This window comes from Tenrec ecaudatus, chromosome 2 (assembly GCF_050624435.1).
Source record: "Tenrec ecaudatus isolate mTenEca1 chromosome 2, mTenEca1.hap1, whole genome shotgun sequence".
Taxonomy (NCBI): domain Eukaryota; kingdom Metazoa; phylum Chordata; class Mammalia; order Afrosoricida; family Tenrecidae; genus Tenrec; species Tenrec ecaudatus.
Genome location: NC_134531.1, coordinates 115422120 through 115438596, shown reverse-complemented (window position 1 = coordinate 115438596; position 16477 = coordinate 115422120). Strand labels below are relative to the sequence as shown.

The following is a 16477-nucleotide window of genomic DNA, read 5'->3' as shown; positions in this document are numbered from 1 at the left end:
CGGTCTTGTCAGGCTGATTATGTCCGGTTCCCAACAGAAGTGGATTTTGCAATTACCAGTTGTGTTAGATGCACCAAAAGAAGCTCCTAAAATTGATACTAAAAGGCGCCACCTTAAGTTTTTCCAGGCTGCAACTGTGGATAACTTAAGATGATTTTCTTAAATTTCTTTTTAACGTAATATGTGGAAGTTTTGGTGTTATAGCTTATTTGAATAAGCATTCCATATTTCAGGCAGGATGAAGAGGGAGATACTCATAACCCTTCCCCCACACCCCAACTTGATCATAGTTGACTAATGATGTGCTTTGTGGGTATGATAAGTCAATGACACCAGCTTGATAGAGCTTTATTTTGGCACCAAATCCCATTGAGTTATCTGGTCCCCTTGACTGATGAAGAACCGTGAGGTGAGGAGCACTAGCATCATCCAGAGTGATAGCCTTCAAGCGACTGACCCACTGACCAGGTCTTGGAGCCTTCCTAGACACACCAAACATGTCAGGTGCTGCATTTGCCAGTGCGAAGATGAAGAATCACCAAGAACCCCACCTTATCTCCTGCCTGTAGCTCAATGCCATCCTGAACTTCCTTCACATGCAAAAAGAGCTTCTTTCTTTCTTTTCTGATTTGGGTGTTTGTTTGGTTTGTTGTTTTATTTAAATAATTTTATTAGGGGTTCATTCAACTCTTATCATAATCCACACATACTTTCTATCTCCTACTTCATAGTTAATGGAGCTAAACCCATCCTTCACACACCCCACTGTGGCCCTTTGAAGAGGTGTGATGTTGTAGGCCACAGTCTGTGCATGCTGGCCCAGGACACACAAGTGGAACTTGGCACTCTGCCCTTCCTGCAGGCAATCCCCTTGTTGGCCACCCCAACTATGCTCAAAGGAAACACCTCACCTTCCACATGCATTCCTTCCACAATCTCAATCATCCCGTAGTACTCAGTCTGTGTTGAATCAACACTCCTCTGGGGACGAATGACTTTCCCAGACTAGAGAGTGGGATCAGCTTCTTCAGTAATACCATTCGCTGTGTTTTATTCAGCTTTTCCGCAATGACTATGTTGCTTTTGCATTTGGACAAGCTTATACTCGACTATCTCCCAATTCCAGGCAACTGACATCACCAAAGAACTTACTATCATGGAAAAAGATTTTCTTATCATGATTGGCTGTTTCAATAAATCCAAAATTATCCTTCAGCGTTGTCTCATAACCCAACAGCCTCCTGGAGTTGGAATTATGACTTAAAAGTCACACACAAGTTACAATCTGCTGACCAGGCCTCTGTTTGTCACTAATACTAAACTCAACCTTATCTCCCATTTGAGGAGAGGTAGATCCTTCCACATCTTGGCTTGAAAAGCAATAGACAGTTTCACCCCACAATCATCATAGGCAATAATGCCATCCTCGGCCTCCTTCTCTTTGCCTTCATTTGGGCTAGTGGTACTGGGATGGGGAAAAGTGGCTTCTTTTTCTACGGTGCCCAGAAAGTGATGATTGGAATGGGAATGAAACAAAACTATGCAGGAAGTTTTAAAATCCTAATAGCATGGTTTCCTTGGGGAGAGAGCATATCGGGAACTACAGTCAACACGACTTCGTCGGCAATATGGAGCTGGTTCCCATCAAAATCTCACGGGAGTGAAAGAACACATGAGCATCAGGAGCCACACACTTGTTGAGACCAAAACCATCTCTCCTGGCAGCAGTCACGCCCATTTCTCCGGCTTGAATGGAAGTGTATTGGATAGAACTTGCATACTCGTTGCTTGCTCTAATTTGTCACATCGGTCTGTTGAAATATTAAATCTAGCCTGGTCACCTTCCAGCAGGCTCACCTTGGATTTTGTATCTGTCTCCCATGGGAAGTTCTTTAGGAATTACAAAATCAACTCCGATGTGTCCCGGCAGTGGATCGTTCTGGTTTTCACTGGGTACTTTGGGGGTCACTGGCTAGAGTGCCTTCACAATGTTCAATGCTTTGATATCTTCAACGAGGACTCTCCCTTGAGGCAAACGTCTGACATCTGTTGCAACTTCATTACCATTTCTGCCCTTGACTGTGAACTCCACATCATCTCCTGGCTGTAAGGCTTCTAGGTCACCCTTAAATTCACTGTAGTGAAAGAATCTCTTTAACAATAGAGCCAAATGCCTCCTTCGTGGCACAAACTACTCCTTTGCAGAGAGCTTGCTTCTTTTCCAAGAGCGTAATATCACAAGCTCTTACAGCACCAGTATGCTTATTGTTGTCTATTACAAAGTTTATTTTATCTCTGGTTTCCAGCTGAACATTGCCTTCAGAATCTTTAGGGGTGTGTGTCAGATTAAACCCCTTTTGTTCATCCATCCATTCTTTGGGGAGGATCTCTGGTTTTATCTTCACCAGTTTAACAACAATGGGTTTCCTAGTCTGCCAATCAAATGATACTTCAAATTCAACATCATCTCCTACTTTTGAGTCCTGCAAGTTGCCATTATACTGAGAACAGTAGAAAAATAGTCTAGGTTGACATTCTGAAGACTGAATAAATCCATAAGAGGTTAGCATTTTTCAATAACCCCAGCTTTGTGCAATGCTGCTGAAATACCATTGGGGTACCAATTGTTTTGATTGTTGTGGAAAAGGTTTGGATCAAAGCTCACCTCACAGTGATAATCAAATATTACACTTTCAGTAGTGTTTGCTTATTCTTCTTTTTCAGTACATGTTTCAAGGGATGAAAGTTGCTAGTATTAAAAAAAGAGCAGGAGAAAAATGACCTGTCAAGCTAATGAAGAATATGACTGCTGATGCACTGGGCAACCTCACAGTACAGCTCTGGAGGAAAGAAGACGACTGCGGTGTTGGGAAGTCCTCCCTCTAAGCTGTGGAGTAGGTACAGACTTCGTGTTTCAGATCAAGTGCTGTGTCTTCAACTTAAGTATACTCTTCTTCGGTGTTGCTAGTTGTCTCGAGCTTTGTTCCTTGCCTGATGTGAACTTGAAGCAGCCATTTCTGGTGGTAAACTTGGTTCTGTTACACTTTATACCCAACAGCTCAATGCCCCCATAAGCAGCACTGCCTGGTATGTAAGAATGTGTGCTCTCTTAAAGTAATAGAAAAAGAGCAAAAGAGGCCACAGATAAAGATATTTATCATCTACAGAACAAAAATGCATATAGCAATAATGCACACAATTGATTATAGTAACTTTATTTGTAATAGCCCCAAACTAGGAGCAGTCCCAATGTCCTTCACTGTTGAATGACTAAACAAGCCATGACATGAGAAGGCTTCAGAAAGAATGAGAAAATTAAATTAAAAGATGATGGAAGGACAAATATTGTAGGAGATCACTATTATCAAGCGTGAAGAAAAGGTTTTCACACTAGAAGATGATTTGCAGCAGGACGGGGTAAAGGTACTGACTAGGGGGCAGACACATGCTACCACGAATGAAGAGAAAGCCCATATATGCAATAAGAGGAAGGTCTGCAGCAAGTACGGAGGCTGAGAGAAGTAAAAGAATTAAAGACAACAAAGGAAACGATTGTGAGAGAAGATTCTGGAACAAAGCTGATCTACAGGTCAGTGCTTAGAGAGAAGCAAAGGGTGAACAGGTGTGGAGCCAAAGTGGTGGTATTCCTGTGAATATTACAGATTTGACAGCGGATAGTGAAGAGCAGGTTTACTTCTCAGATACAAATGGGTGGCAGTCCAGAGACCATGGCTCTTAGTCACACTGCAGGTCGGAAAATGAACTCACGCCTATTACTCACTAGGAACATATGCAGACCCAGAATAAACAACCATTTGAGGTCCAAAGGGCAGTATTCACTCTAGGACAATTTTTTATGCTTTTAAATCATTTTACTGGGGGCTCTTACAGCTCTTATAATAATCTATACATCAATTATAATAAGCACATTTGTACATATGTTGCCATCATTATTTTCTAGACATTTACTTCCTATTGAGCTCTTGGTATCAGCTCCTCTTCCCCACCCCTCCCCAGCCCCCATGGCCCCTTAATAAACCATGAATTATTATTTTGATATCTTACACCAACAGCTGTCTCCCTTCCCCCATGTCCCTTGAGAGGGGAGGGGTATGCTGTTGTATGTCAATCATCACAATCGGTTCCCCTTTCTTCCCCCACTCGCCTCACCTTCCCCCTACCCTCCTGGTATCGCTATGCCCATTCCTGTGCCTGAAATCCTGTGTCATGAGCTCTTATGTCTTTTTATTTATTTTTAATACTCTTATTGGGGGCTCTTACATCTCTTATTACAATCCATACATTCCTCCAGTGTGTCAAGCACATTTGCACATATGCCACCATCATCATTTTCAAAGCATGCTCTTCCCACTTGAGCCCCTGATATCAGCTCCCCATTTCTTTCCCCTCCCTCCCTCGCCCACCACCCCTCACAAACCCTTGATAAGTTATAAATTATCAACACGGGGAATCCGGGGCAGGTGGTCCTTTCAGGACCAGTGGTGTGAGTGGCAATGCTGGGAGGGTGGAGGGAGCGTGGGTTGGAGATGGGGAACTGATTGCAGGGATCTGCATGTGACCTCCTCCCTGGGGGACGGGCAACAGAATGGTGGGTAAGGGGAGATGTCGGCACGATATGACAAAATATTAATTTATAAATTATCAGGGGTTCAGGAGGGAGGGGGCAGGGGGGAGGGAGGGGGAAAAGTGAGGACCTGATGCCAGGGGCTTGGGTGGAGAACAGGTGTTTTGAGAATGATGAGGGCAGTGAATGTGCAGGTTTGCTTTACACAATTGGTGTATGTATGGACTGTGATAAGAGTTGTATGAGCCCCTAATAAAAAATACTTAAAAAAATAAAAAACCAATCGGCTTAGACCAGAGCATGCACACTGCTATAGATAAGAGCCCGAGCCCGCAACACAAGGAATCCAGGATAGATAAACCCCTCAGGGCCAACAAGGAGAGTAGAGATAACAGGAGAATTAGGGGAGGGTGTGGGGTAAAAGGGGGAATTGATCACAAGGATCAACCCAGAACTTCCTCCCAGGAAGACGAATAACGGAAAAGTGGGTAAAGTGCAACGGAGGACGATGTAAGATATGGAAAAAAATCTATAACTAGGACAAAATTTTGAAGGCTATCAAAATAAGGAATAGGAAGAGAAAACACAGGGGGGAAGTGGGATGGCTGATGTTACATTGTGAGGCTAGGAATCTATGATGTAAAACAAAATGTGTATGAATTGTTACACGGAAAACTGATTTGTTCGGTAAACCCTTTGCCCAATTCACCTTGTATATTCATATCACGGACTACAAGGGTAAGTCAAAGTCTAGTGCAATCATACAAACCTTTATTAAGCAGAGCATCAAAATATGAAGCTATTGTTTCTTGGCCTAGTCTACCTCATCATCTGTACACTTCCGAGGTTGGTATTTCTCTCCTCTGCAGTCCTTCCCCTTGGAAGAGAGATGAGAACTTCTGCCTCATAAAGATGGACAGCCTCGGCAACCACAGGGCAGTGCCCCCCTTTTCCACAGGGTCACCATGAGTCGACATCAACTCGATGGGAGTGATTTGGGTTTGATTACTTTCCCCCCAAAGAAGTCTATGTTCTCCCACTTATGCCACATCAAAAAATAGCTTTTGTATCCTCAAGGGGCTCCAACCATGTTTCTTGTCAACGTTCTTTGAGTTTGGGAAGCAAAGAGAAGTCTGAAAGGGAAAAATCTGGCGTGGAGGGTGAATGGGGTAAGGTGTCCAAGGGGCGTGATGGAAAAAATCCCTCCGCACAAGTTTCCTGGCCTTTTTCTCACCAAAACAAGTTCCAGTTTTTGTAAAACATCTTCATAATAAGCCCCCCGGATCCTTTGAGAAAGTCTATTAAGATTAACACACACACCCCGGCAAATAGTTCTCATAAACTTCTGAGTTAAATTTAAGGTTAAATTTCCTTTTTAAAGTAAAATTCAACTAAAGGCTAAGTTTAAAGCTGACCACGTAGCCTTAAATTTAAATGACTCAGTTGGTTTTCTCTGAAGCTACATGTTGATTGGATATTTTTTTGAAGACCCCCTAATAAGCCTTAGACAAGAAGATAACTGAGAAAAACTTTTATTTGCAGCCATTGACTGATAACAGAGATGTGTTTGATCACATTTGAGGTGGGGAGATAAACCCATGCGTGTATAAGCTGGAACATTAGAAGCAGTACTTTTTGGCTTACATTCATGTATCCAACACTGAAAAGGAACAAACCATTGATACATACGACATTTTGGATGCTATCAAGGAAACTATGTTGAAAGGGGGAAAAATCTAATCTCAAAAGATTACACATACATATGATTCCATGTATTCAACCTTCTTCAAATGGCAACATTAAAGATATGGAGTTGCATCCACTGCCATTGGGTCCACAAGACTTCCCACCCACTATGACCTTCCTGTATTCGGCATCATTGCACATGTTTTGTGAGCCTGAAAAGTACTTTATAGATTGGTATCAGATATATGGGCTAATATCAGACATGGAATTGATCTGGACTGGGCTGGGATATTTTTCTCAATATTCAACTGCTCTTGTATATAAACTTTCTTATACACATATGTGTGTCTAGGGATTTGTTTCTCTCGTCTACCCGGACTAACCGAGCTGATTTATCACTACGCAGCCCTGGTGACGCAGTGGCTAAGCATTCAGCTGCTAGCTGAAAAGCCAGTGGTTAAACCCACCAAGTGTTCTGTAGGAGAAAGACGTGTCTGTCTACTTCGATAGAGAGTTACCACATTGGAGACACTGTGGGTCAGTTCCACTGTGGCCGATAGTGTCTCTGTGAGAACCAGCTCAACAACGAAGCAACATAAGTGCTTTGCACTTTAGATATATCGTTAACTGAGGAAGAAAATGTATAAAGCGGTATTTATAATATACTATTTCCATGCAAGGAAGAAGGAGACTTGGTACGCCACCACAGCTGCCATGGGTATGTAAAGTGTAGACATTAGGAAAACCTGCATGAAGTCTCTGTACTACTTTTGCAACTTTTCTGAAAGTCTAGCACTAATTCTCATTAAAAATGTATATTGGCGTGTCTTGGTGGCATTTGATCAGGAAAAAGAAAATTCAAGAAAGAATTTGACTCTCTTACAGACTTGAAAAACAATAGTCTAGAAATTCAGAGGTAGACTTTAAAAAGTAAGAGATAAGATTTTAAAACACTTGAGATCAGCCACCCAATAAAACTTCTCAATAAGCAAATGCTTAAATTCTGTGGAAAGATCAGATGAAAAAATATTTTTAAAATAATTTGTTATTTCAAATAACCTCAAGTTAGCTCACATTAAGGTAAGAAAAACATAGATCCGGGAGTGCAGAAGCAAAGACCAAAATGAGTTTGGAAATTGTGTTTTTTGTTTCTGGTGCGCAGACCTGACAGGCAAGAACATAAATTAATGAGAACCCTGCTATGTTTGGTGGAGAATATATTTTCAAAGAAACCTCAAGCCATAATATAAAAACTTTCTCTTGATGGCTTGAGCCACGAAACCATCTTAATCACCACGCCGTCAAAGATTGTTCTAACACGAAAGGAACCTTGAAAGTCGTGTGGCCTCCTGGGAGGAAATCCTTGCCAGTGCCCACTCAAGATGTGGCTAAAAAGGGGGGTGAACAAGGAGGGACCTACAGCAGTTGGAGCCAGCAACTGAAAGGAATTAAGCAAGAATATTCTTCCTAAAGCAGGATTAGGACCTTAAAAGAATCCTCCCATCACCCAAGTAGGGTACCTTTACAGCGCCTGTCCAAAGGCACTCCATATGCACCATCACCAGTGAGGAGTCCCGGAGCCTGGCACCCTGAGGTTGCTCCAGTCTCCCTCCACCACTTGATGCAGAGTACATGCACGGAGGTAGAAAATGGTCTTTTTTAGAGCATAAGTATGCTGTAGTTAATTACTTGGCATGGTCCTTCTAGCGACAGTGCTCCGTTTTGTAATGTGTTGTAAACACTGGGACCCCTGGTGGCATAGAGGAGCCGAAATTATTAACCCATAAAATGTTTTATCAAATAAAATAAATATTAATTTCAACCACTAAGGTTTGCACTGGGTTTGTTTAAAGCAGTATGTATGGGGATGGTATGGTGACAGCTTATGATGGTGAATCTATATAGATATAGATAAAGCTGATCTTCATGAGATGTAACTGAACTCATGGATCTGGCTACCCTGGTCTTACTCATCTGTCTCAAGGTTGGGGATAGGGGCAGATAGAAGGAGCAATCAGTTTTACATACACGTGTAAACCTCTCGTGGCATACCAAGGCAAAGTGGTAGCAAAACTGTTCTAGAAAACTCTCTTCTCATCAATGGCATTAGCCTTGCAGAGTAACATATATTTAAAACATAATCAATATGCTTCTATTGTTGTTATTACTGATATTTTATGACTTCTTTTATTCCCTAACACCTCTACTTTCTACCGCATTCACTTTTGTTAATTAGATAATTTAGGGTCCATTGCCTCAGAAAAGGAAGATTGTCTTCCCAAGAAGCAGCACCTGAACTAGGGATTCTTGTTCCAGTGATTCCTGGGGATGTCACCTCAGGAGAAGGGAGGAAAGGAAGAAGGATTGGGGCATGAAAAAAAGCTAAGCAATAATAGTTCTCAATGGAGAGCAGCATTGATCAAATACTACAAGGAGCTCTGGAACATAAATTGCGCCATAGAGTGACTCCATATTGAGAAAGAGTCTAAAGGTTGTAGCCCCAGGCAAAGCAAACACCATGGCAAACAGCCAAGGCAATATAGGAGTCTGGAGGAATGGGAAGTTGCTTTCCAAGTGAAGCAGTGACCTGGGTAGAGAGCAAATGTCTGGAGCAGAAGCTAGCTTTGAGTTGTCAGCCAACACTGTACAGCATCTCTAGAATCCTACAGGAATCTGAGAAATACACCAAATACTTCTTCAATATGTTCACAGAACCCAGAGAGGGGACATTGCCTTTTGACATTTCAGAAGCTTAGGATCTGGGAGAAACAGCAATCACAAAGAACAATTGTCTTGGAAGAAAAACATAACATCAAAGCCAGATTTCTAAGATTAAATATTTTCTTTTAAGGCTTGGAAGAGGAAGACACCTCATACTTCCACTCCAATGGGCCACTTAAATGATCCTGCGCCCTGGTCCCAAAGGCTCTGTAGGAGATCCTAGAACATATGCATATGACCTGTGCTGTTCTCCCATGGAAAGGCCTAGAGCGACAGGTAGGTGGGGGCAGGGAGGTGGGGGCAGGGAGGTGGGAACGGCAGCACAGTGTGTTGTAGGCTGGTAGGGCTTAGTGGGCTCATTGTGATGTAGAGCAGCAGAGTACTTCCTGCTGCCAAAGAAAGATCTGGAGAGGGCATAGGACGTATCAGACATGAGAGAGTTGCACTATTGGAAATGAAATGTGAATAATTCAATATTGCCTATGTTATTTGTGAACATGGATCAGAAACCCCTTCCTCATCTCCTGATTCACTGACATCAGAAGTGGGAAGCAAGTCTATGGAAAAGGCTAAAGCACTGGCAGTGACGTGAAATCACATGATATGGATCTTCCATTCTGGGCTAGTCTGGGAACTTTAGAGAAGCAAATCTGCAGAAACCCAGGTAAAAGAAAGAGTTTTATATAAAGGGTAAGTGCACATCCAGAAAACATCCCTATACCCAGAAGAGGCAAGAAACAAACCACGGTCAGACATCTGTGCTCCAATGTTCATTGTGGCACAGTTCACAATTCCAAGGAGTTGGAAACAACCCAAATTTCATCAATAGACGAATGGATTAAAAAACTGTGGTACATACATACAATGGAGTACTATGTATCGCTAAAAAGCAGTGGTGAACGCGTGAAGCATATTGCCGCATGGGAAGAACTGGAGGAAATTATGCTAAATGAAGTAAGCCAAGCACAAAGGACAAGTACAACATGAGTTTGCTGAGGTAAGTTTACAAAGAAAAACAAGAACAGAAAAGAAAACTGCAAAAGGGGCACAGGGAAAAGCTGCTGTCTACAAACACTCGAGGGGTGAGGTCCAGGTAGTATGGCAGGGCCAGACCAAATGCAGGGGTACATATGGTGGACAACTGAAAGGGGGGCAGGATAAGGAGGAGGGAAAGATGTGCGGCTGGGGAAGAGGGCACTGACCCACCCAAGAGGAGGGTATTGTTTGTGTCTCCACGGGGAAAGAAGGACCAGATATAAAGCCAGTGTTCCGGGATGCGAATGCAGCGTGCCAGCATGGAGAGAGGAGCCAGTGGAGGGGCCTGAGGGCTCAGCCCCATACCAGCCACGTGGACAACCGCCCCTCCCCTAGACAAATTTACTTTAGAGGACGGCACTTAAGCTGTAGCTAGGGGAGAGGGACATATCTGATCAGAGCATGTGGGAGCAAATGTAGGGGGAGGAAGAGAGAGTGGAGCACATCCTGGCCCCCCAGGCCTGGAGGATGATATCCCCACTCCAAACAGCCAATGGACAGAGTGGACAATATGGCTGATCCCACTAGGATACACGCTGCCCTTCACTGACACATGGCCCTACAGGAAACAACACTGGAGACTCAGTGTCGGGACTGGCCCAGACTGACCCCGCAACACGGAAGCAAACCACTAAAGGTATGCAGCAGAGCAACGGGGGAGCACAGCAGGGAGCTCCCGAGGGAGTACAAAGGACAGACTCTGGAGTCAGAGCATGGCACCCCATCAGATCTGGCTGGAGGACACGCCTAGAGATCAAAAATCTATTTACAGGTTTTTCTTTCTTTTAAATTATTTTCTTTTAATTAATTTATTCTTCTATGGGTAATTGGTTTTTGTTGTTGTTGTTGTTGTTGTCTTCGCTGTGTTCTCATTCATCACCTGTCTTGCTATGCCTTGATTTTTGGTGCATATTATTATCTCTACAGATCTATCTAGATAACATAGACTGGATGAATAGTCTGGAGGAGAAAACAATGGGACCAATGGTTCTGGTGAGACATGGGAGATGGGGAGGTGGGGGTAAGGAGGTGGTGCTGACCAACCCAGGGACAGGGGAGCAACAAGTGATCCAAATTTAGTGGCAAGGAGGGTGTGAGAGACCTGGTAGGGATTCAGCAAGGGCAATGTAACCAAGAGAAATTACTGAAACCCAAATGAAGGCTGAGCATGATCGTTGGACAAGAAGAAAGTAAAAGGAAACAGTGGAAAGAACTAGGTGACAAAGGGTATTTATAGAGGTCTACAGACTGGAATGTACATATGTAAATATATTTATATGAGTGTGGGGAAACAGATTTACATGCATATATTTATAGGTTTAATATTAAGGCAATAGATGGACATTGGACCTCCACTCAAGTACTTACTCAATGCAAGAACATGTTGTTCTATTAAATTGGCATTCCATGATGCACACCTTCCCCACACGATCGTTGAAGACAAATGTGTGCATAAACAAGTGTGGTGAAGTAAGCTAATGGTGCCCACTTATCAAAAGATATAGTATCTGGGGTCACAAAGGCTTGCAGATAAACAAGTGGCCATCTAGTTCAGAAGCATCAAAGCCCACATGGAAGAAGCACACCAGCCTGTCTGACCACAAGGTGTAAAAGGGACCAGTTATCAGACATCAAAGAATGAAAAATCATATCAATGGGTGCCCACCTTCCCAATTTGATCACTGAAGACAAACATGTGCATAAGCAAATGTGGTGAAGAAAGCTTATGGTACCCGGCTATCAAAAGATACAGCATCTGGGGTCTTAAAAGCTTGAAGGTAAACAAGCAGCCATCTAGCTCAGAAGCAACACAGCCCACATGGAGGAAGCACACCAGTCTGTGTGACCACGAGCTGTCAAAGGGATCAGGTATCAAGCATCAAAGAACAAAAAATCATATCATTGTAAATGAGGGTGAGTGCAGAGTGGAGGTAAAAACCCATCAGTAGGCAACTGGACACCCCTTTACTGAAGGGTTGTGGGGAGGAGATGAGGCAATCAAGTGCAGTGTAGCAATGATAAAACATATAACTTTCTTCTAGTTCTTAAATGCTTCCCCTCCCCTCCCCTGACACTATCATGCTCCCAATTCTACCTTACAAATCTGGCTAGACCAGAGGATGTACATTGGTACATATAGCAACTGAAAACACAGGGAATCCAGGACAGATGACCTCTTCAGATGAGAGTGGTGATGCCTGGAGGGTGGAGGGAATGTGGGGAGAAAGGGGGAACCGATTACAAAAATCTATGTATAGCCTCCTCCCTGGGGGATGGACAGCAGAGAAGTGGGCAGGGGGAGAAATCAGACAGTATAACATATGACAAAATAATAATAATTTATGAATTATGAAGTATTCATCGGGGGGGGGGAAGAGGGGGGAAATGCCGAGCCGATATCAAGGGCTCAAATAGAAGGCAAATGTTTTGAGAATGAAGATGGCAACAAATGTACAAATGTGCTTGACACAATGGATGTATGTATGGATTGTAATAAGAATTGTACAAATGCCTAATAAAATGATTTTTAAAAAAGAAGAAAGAAAACATCCCAAACCAGTGCTGCTCAAGTCTACAAGTCCCACCCAGGGCTGCATCAGGGAAGGTCCATGTGGCTTCTCCTCAGGGATGTCTTGCAGGAAGTGAGCCTTGCCAGCTGAAGCAGGTGATTGGTCAGTTTGGCCATTCCTTTGGGTATAAGCAAATCATCTCAGCAGCTGGACGAGAGGGATCCCACAACCACCAGGAAAGAAAAGCCGCTGGCAGAGCGCATGCGAGAGCCCAGCCAGAAGCCACAGAGACACAGGAGCTCCAGAGGCCACATCAAGACCCGAAGACAGAGCAGTGGAACCTTGCTGAGTCCATGAGATGGGAGAACCCAACAGTGGCAAGACCACAGGAAAGAGAGGTGGGTTTCTCAGCCCATTGAATAAGAAACGCTGAGTGCCTTCTGACAAGAAGATCGCTTGCAGAGCCTGGTGCCCGTTGAGCATTTGTCAGCACTGAAGGAATTTCAAAGGAGCCTTGGTGGTTAGTGTTGGGCTGCTAACTACAAGGTGAGCAGTTCTAAGCCACCCGCTCCAAAAGATGAGGCTCTCTGTTCCTGTAAAGATTTATAGCCACAAAACCTGTATATAGGGTCGTTATAAGTCAGAGTCAACTTAATGGTAGTGAGATAGAGATCCAAGTTTTGATTAGATTTAAAATTTCTTCCTATCGCTACACATAAATGCACATATAAGCATACTTACAAAAATGTATATTTTGCTCAATTCTGTGTGTGTATATAGCTCCCTACATATTCACGAGTTGGGCTGCATGCCCATGGAGGTCAGTTAGAAATCACCAGCAGCTCCACCGGAGAAGGAAACCATAGGAGTCACTCTGAGCAGCATTAACTAAAGAGCGGCGAGTTTGGTTGTGGGGGGGAGGGTGTGGTATATTAATTACATAAGAGATTTCTAACTATTCACTTTATTTTTTCAAAGGGTTTCTCTAATTGAGTATTACTTTGCACCTCGATGGCAAGAGATAGTACATTGTCAACTGAGACATATTACTGTGGTAAGAGTATCAATCTAACTTAAGATTGCTTATAGGTGTGATTAAAATTTAAATAAAGTTAGCATTGACTCGACAGTGAGTTTTTTTTTTTTACCATCGGTTTTAAATGTGTATTAATAGATTTGCCACAAGGTGGTACTAGAAAGCTACTTTCCTTTGTCTTGGGCCTTGCATGTCATTGGTTTGAATATACAGCTTCTGTGAACTATCGAAACAACAGCAAGAATCATACTAAGAATGGAGATGACATTTGAGACTTTGGGTTCATGTGAGACATTGCCCATATTATTAAAAATGACTCTGGGAGATTCTGTCAACTAGTTGACATTCTTCCTCTTTTTCTTATCCACTACAGTATCACCATAGCATATTCCAATCATATGTAGGAGAACAAACCCCAATATAGCCAGCAACAATACAGAAAAATATAAAATACATGATCTTTTAGGTCTTAGAGTTTAAATTTTAAGTATTTATAAGTAATGTGCCTCAAAATATTTAGAACACCCTTAAACTATATCCCAAATACTAAATCTCAGCTCCCAGGAAATGAGATCGGAAAAGACAATATATATCTCAGAGCACTTGTTAGCTCAGGCTGAGTGTGACTGAGAAGAGGGAAAACCCCATCTTAGACTTACATGCTTAATTTTTTGAGAAGATAGAATTTTCAAGAAATATAAGATCCATAGTAAAAATAGAAGAGGTTTGGAGAAATTCACACAGAAAAACTTTCTAAGCAAAAGGATGGTATACAAGAGAAGATCCCATGCCACATACACTTAGAGATCATCTCAAACAGATTTGGCACATTAAACATTAACAACCAGAAAAGTTGTGGGAGGGCATGAATAACATGCACATGAAGAAAGCAGAGCATCATGGAAAAGACAGGAAAGAAAGAAAAGACCAAAGTCGGTATCAGAAGACACTGAAGGTTGCTCTTAACCACAGAGTAGCTGAAGTGAAAGAAGGAAACGATGACAGGAACACAGGAAAGGTCAAAGGGCAGCTGGAGAAGACAAGCAGAACAATATAATGAAAAGTGCAAAGACCAGGAGTTAGGGAAGAAAACAAAAGGAAAGACATGCTCAGCATATCTCAAGCTAAAAGAACTGAGGGAAAAGCTAAGGCTCAAGTTTCGATGTTGAAGGACTCTATGGCACAATATTGAATGATGCAGGAAGCATCCAGAAAAGATGGAAAAATAGCTCAGTTGATAGAGCATCAAACTTTTAATCTTAGGGTCCAGGGTTCATGTCTCTGTTAGGGCATCCTTCGTTTTCCTGCAAAAGAAAAGGGTTTTTGATACAAAACACACAGAGTTGAGATACCCAAAAGAAATGGCACTGAACCATTTCCAGGGGGAACATATGATCAAGAACAGACGCTCTGAGAGGAAAAGACAATGCTACATTGAGAGCATGGGCATGAAGTAAGGCGTTTGGAATTAATGAGATATCCATTGAAATTTTTTAACAACTGATGCAGCCCTGGAAGCACTCATTAGTCTACACCAGGAAATTGGGAAGATAGCTACTTAGACAACAGACTGCAAAGAATGGTGACACAATAATATCATTAATACTACATGCAAGTAAAATTTTGCTAAGGATAATTCAAAAATGGTTGCAGCAGCAGGTTCAGAGGGAACTGCCAGAAACTGAAGCCATGTTCAGAATAGCGAACAGAACAAGGAACATCATTGCTGATGTCCGATGGATCTTGACTAAAAGTAGAAAATACCAGAACGAAGTGTTTTGTTGACTATGACAAGGCATTCAATTGTGTGGATCATAACAAATTATGGACAGCACTAGGAAGAATGGAAATTCAGGAACATTTCCTTGTTTTCATGCAGAATCTGTACATAGACCAAAAGACGACTATTTGAACACAACAAGGAGATAGCGCATGGCTTAAAATCCAGAAAGGTGTGTATAAAGGTTCTATCCTTTCACCAAACTTAATCAATCTGCATGGTGAGCAACTGATCTGAGAAAATGGACTATATAAAAAGAATTTGGGATCAAGATTTTTAAAAGGCCTATTCTAATGGACAGAGTGGACACGATGGCTGATCCCACTATGGGACACGCCATCCCTTGATGACCCAGGGCCCTAAGGAGGAAATCACTGGAGACTCAGTGTTGGGAATGGCCCAGACTGACCCCGTTACAACGAGGCAAACCACTAAAAGTGTGCGGCAGAGCAACAGTGGGAGCAGAGCAGGGAGCCCCTGAGGGAGTACAAAGGACGGACTCTGGGGCCAGAGCATGGTACCCCATTGGACCTGACTGAAGGACACTCCTAGAGATAAAAAATCAGACCTTGATCTATTTACAAGTTTTTCTTTCTTTTAAAACTTTTAATTTTAATTAATTTATTCTTCTATGGGTATTTGGTTTCCTTTTTTGTTGTCACCGCTGTGTTCTCAGTCATTGCCTTTCTTGCTATGTCTTGAATTTTGGTGCATATTATTATCTCCACAGATCTATCTAGATAAGATAGACTGGATGAAGAGTCTGGAGGAGAAAACAACAGCAACATTGGTTCCGAGGGGCCACGAGAGAAGGGGAGGCAGGGGCAAGGAGGTGGTGCTGACCAACTCAGGGATGGGGGAACAACAAGTGATCCAAAATTAGTGGCAAGGAGGGTGTGAGAGACCTGATAGGCTTTCAGCAAGGGCAATGTAACCAAGAGAAATTACTGAAACCCAAATGAAGGCTGAGCATGAGAGTGGGACAAGAGGAAAGGAAAAGGAAATAGAGGAAAGAACTAGGTGACAAAGGGTATTTATAGAGGTCTACAGACTTGAATGTACATATGTAAATATATTTATATAATAGTGTGGAGAAACAGATCTATGTGCATATATTTATAGGT

The 16477-nt window shown here is 42.5% G+C and overlaps 1 pseudogene; it reads right to left on the bottom strand.

The window, feature by feature from the left end:
• Positions 1-229: 229 nt before the first annotated feature.
• LOC142440076 (cold shock domain-containing protein E1-like) lies at positions 230-6235 on the bottom strand (annotated as a pseudogene).
• Positions 6236-16477: the final 10242 nt, after the last annotated feature.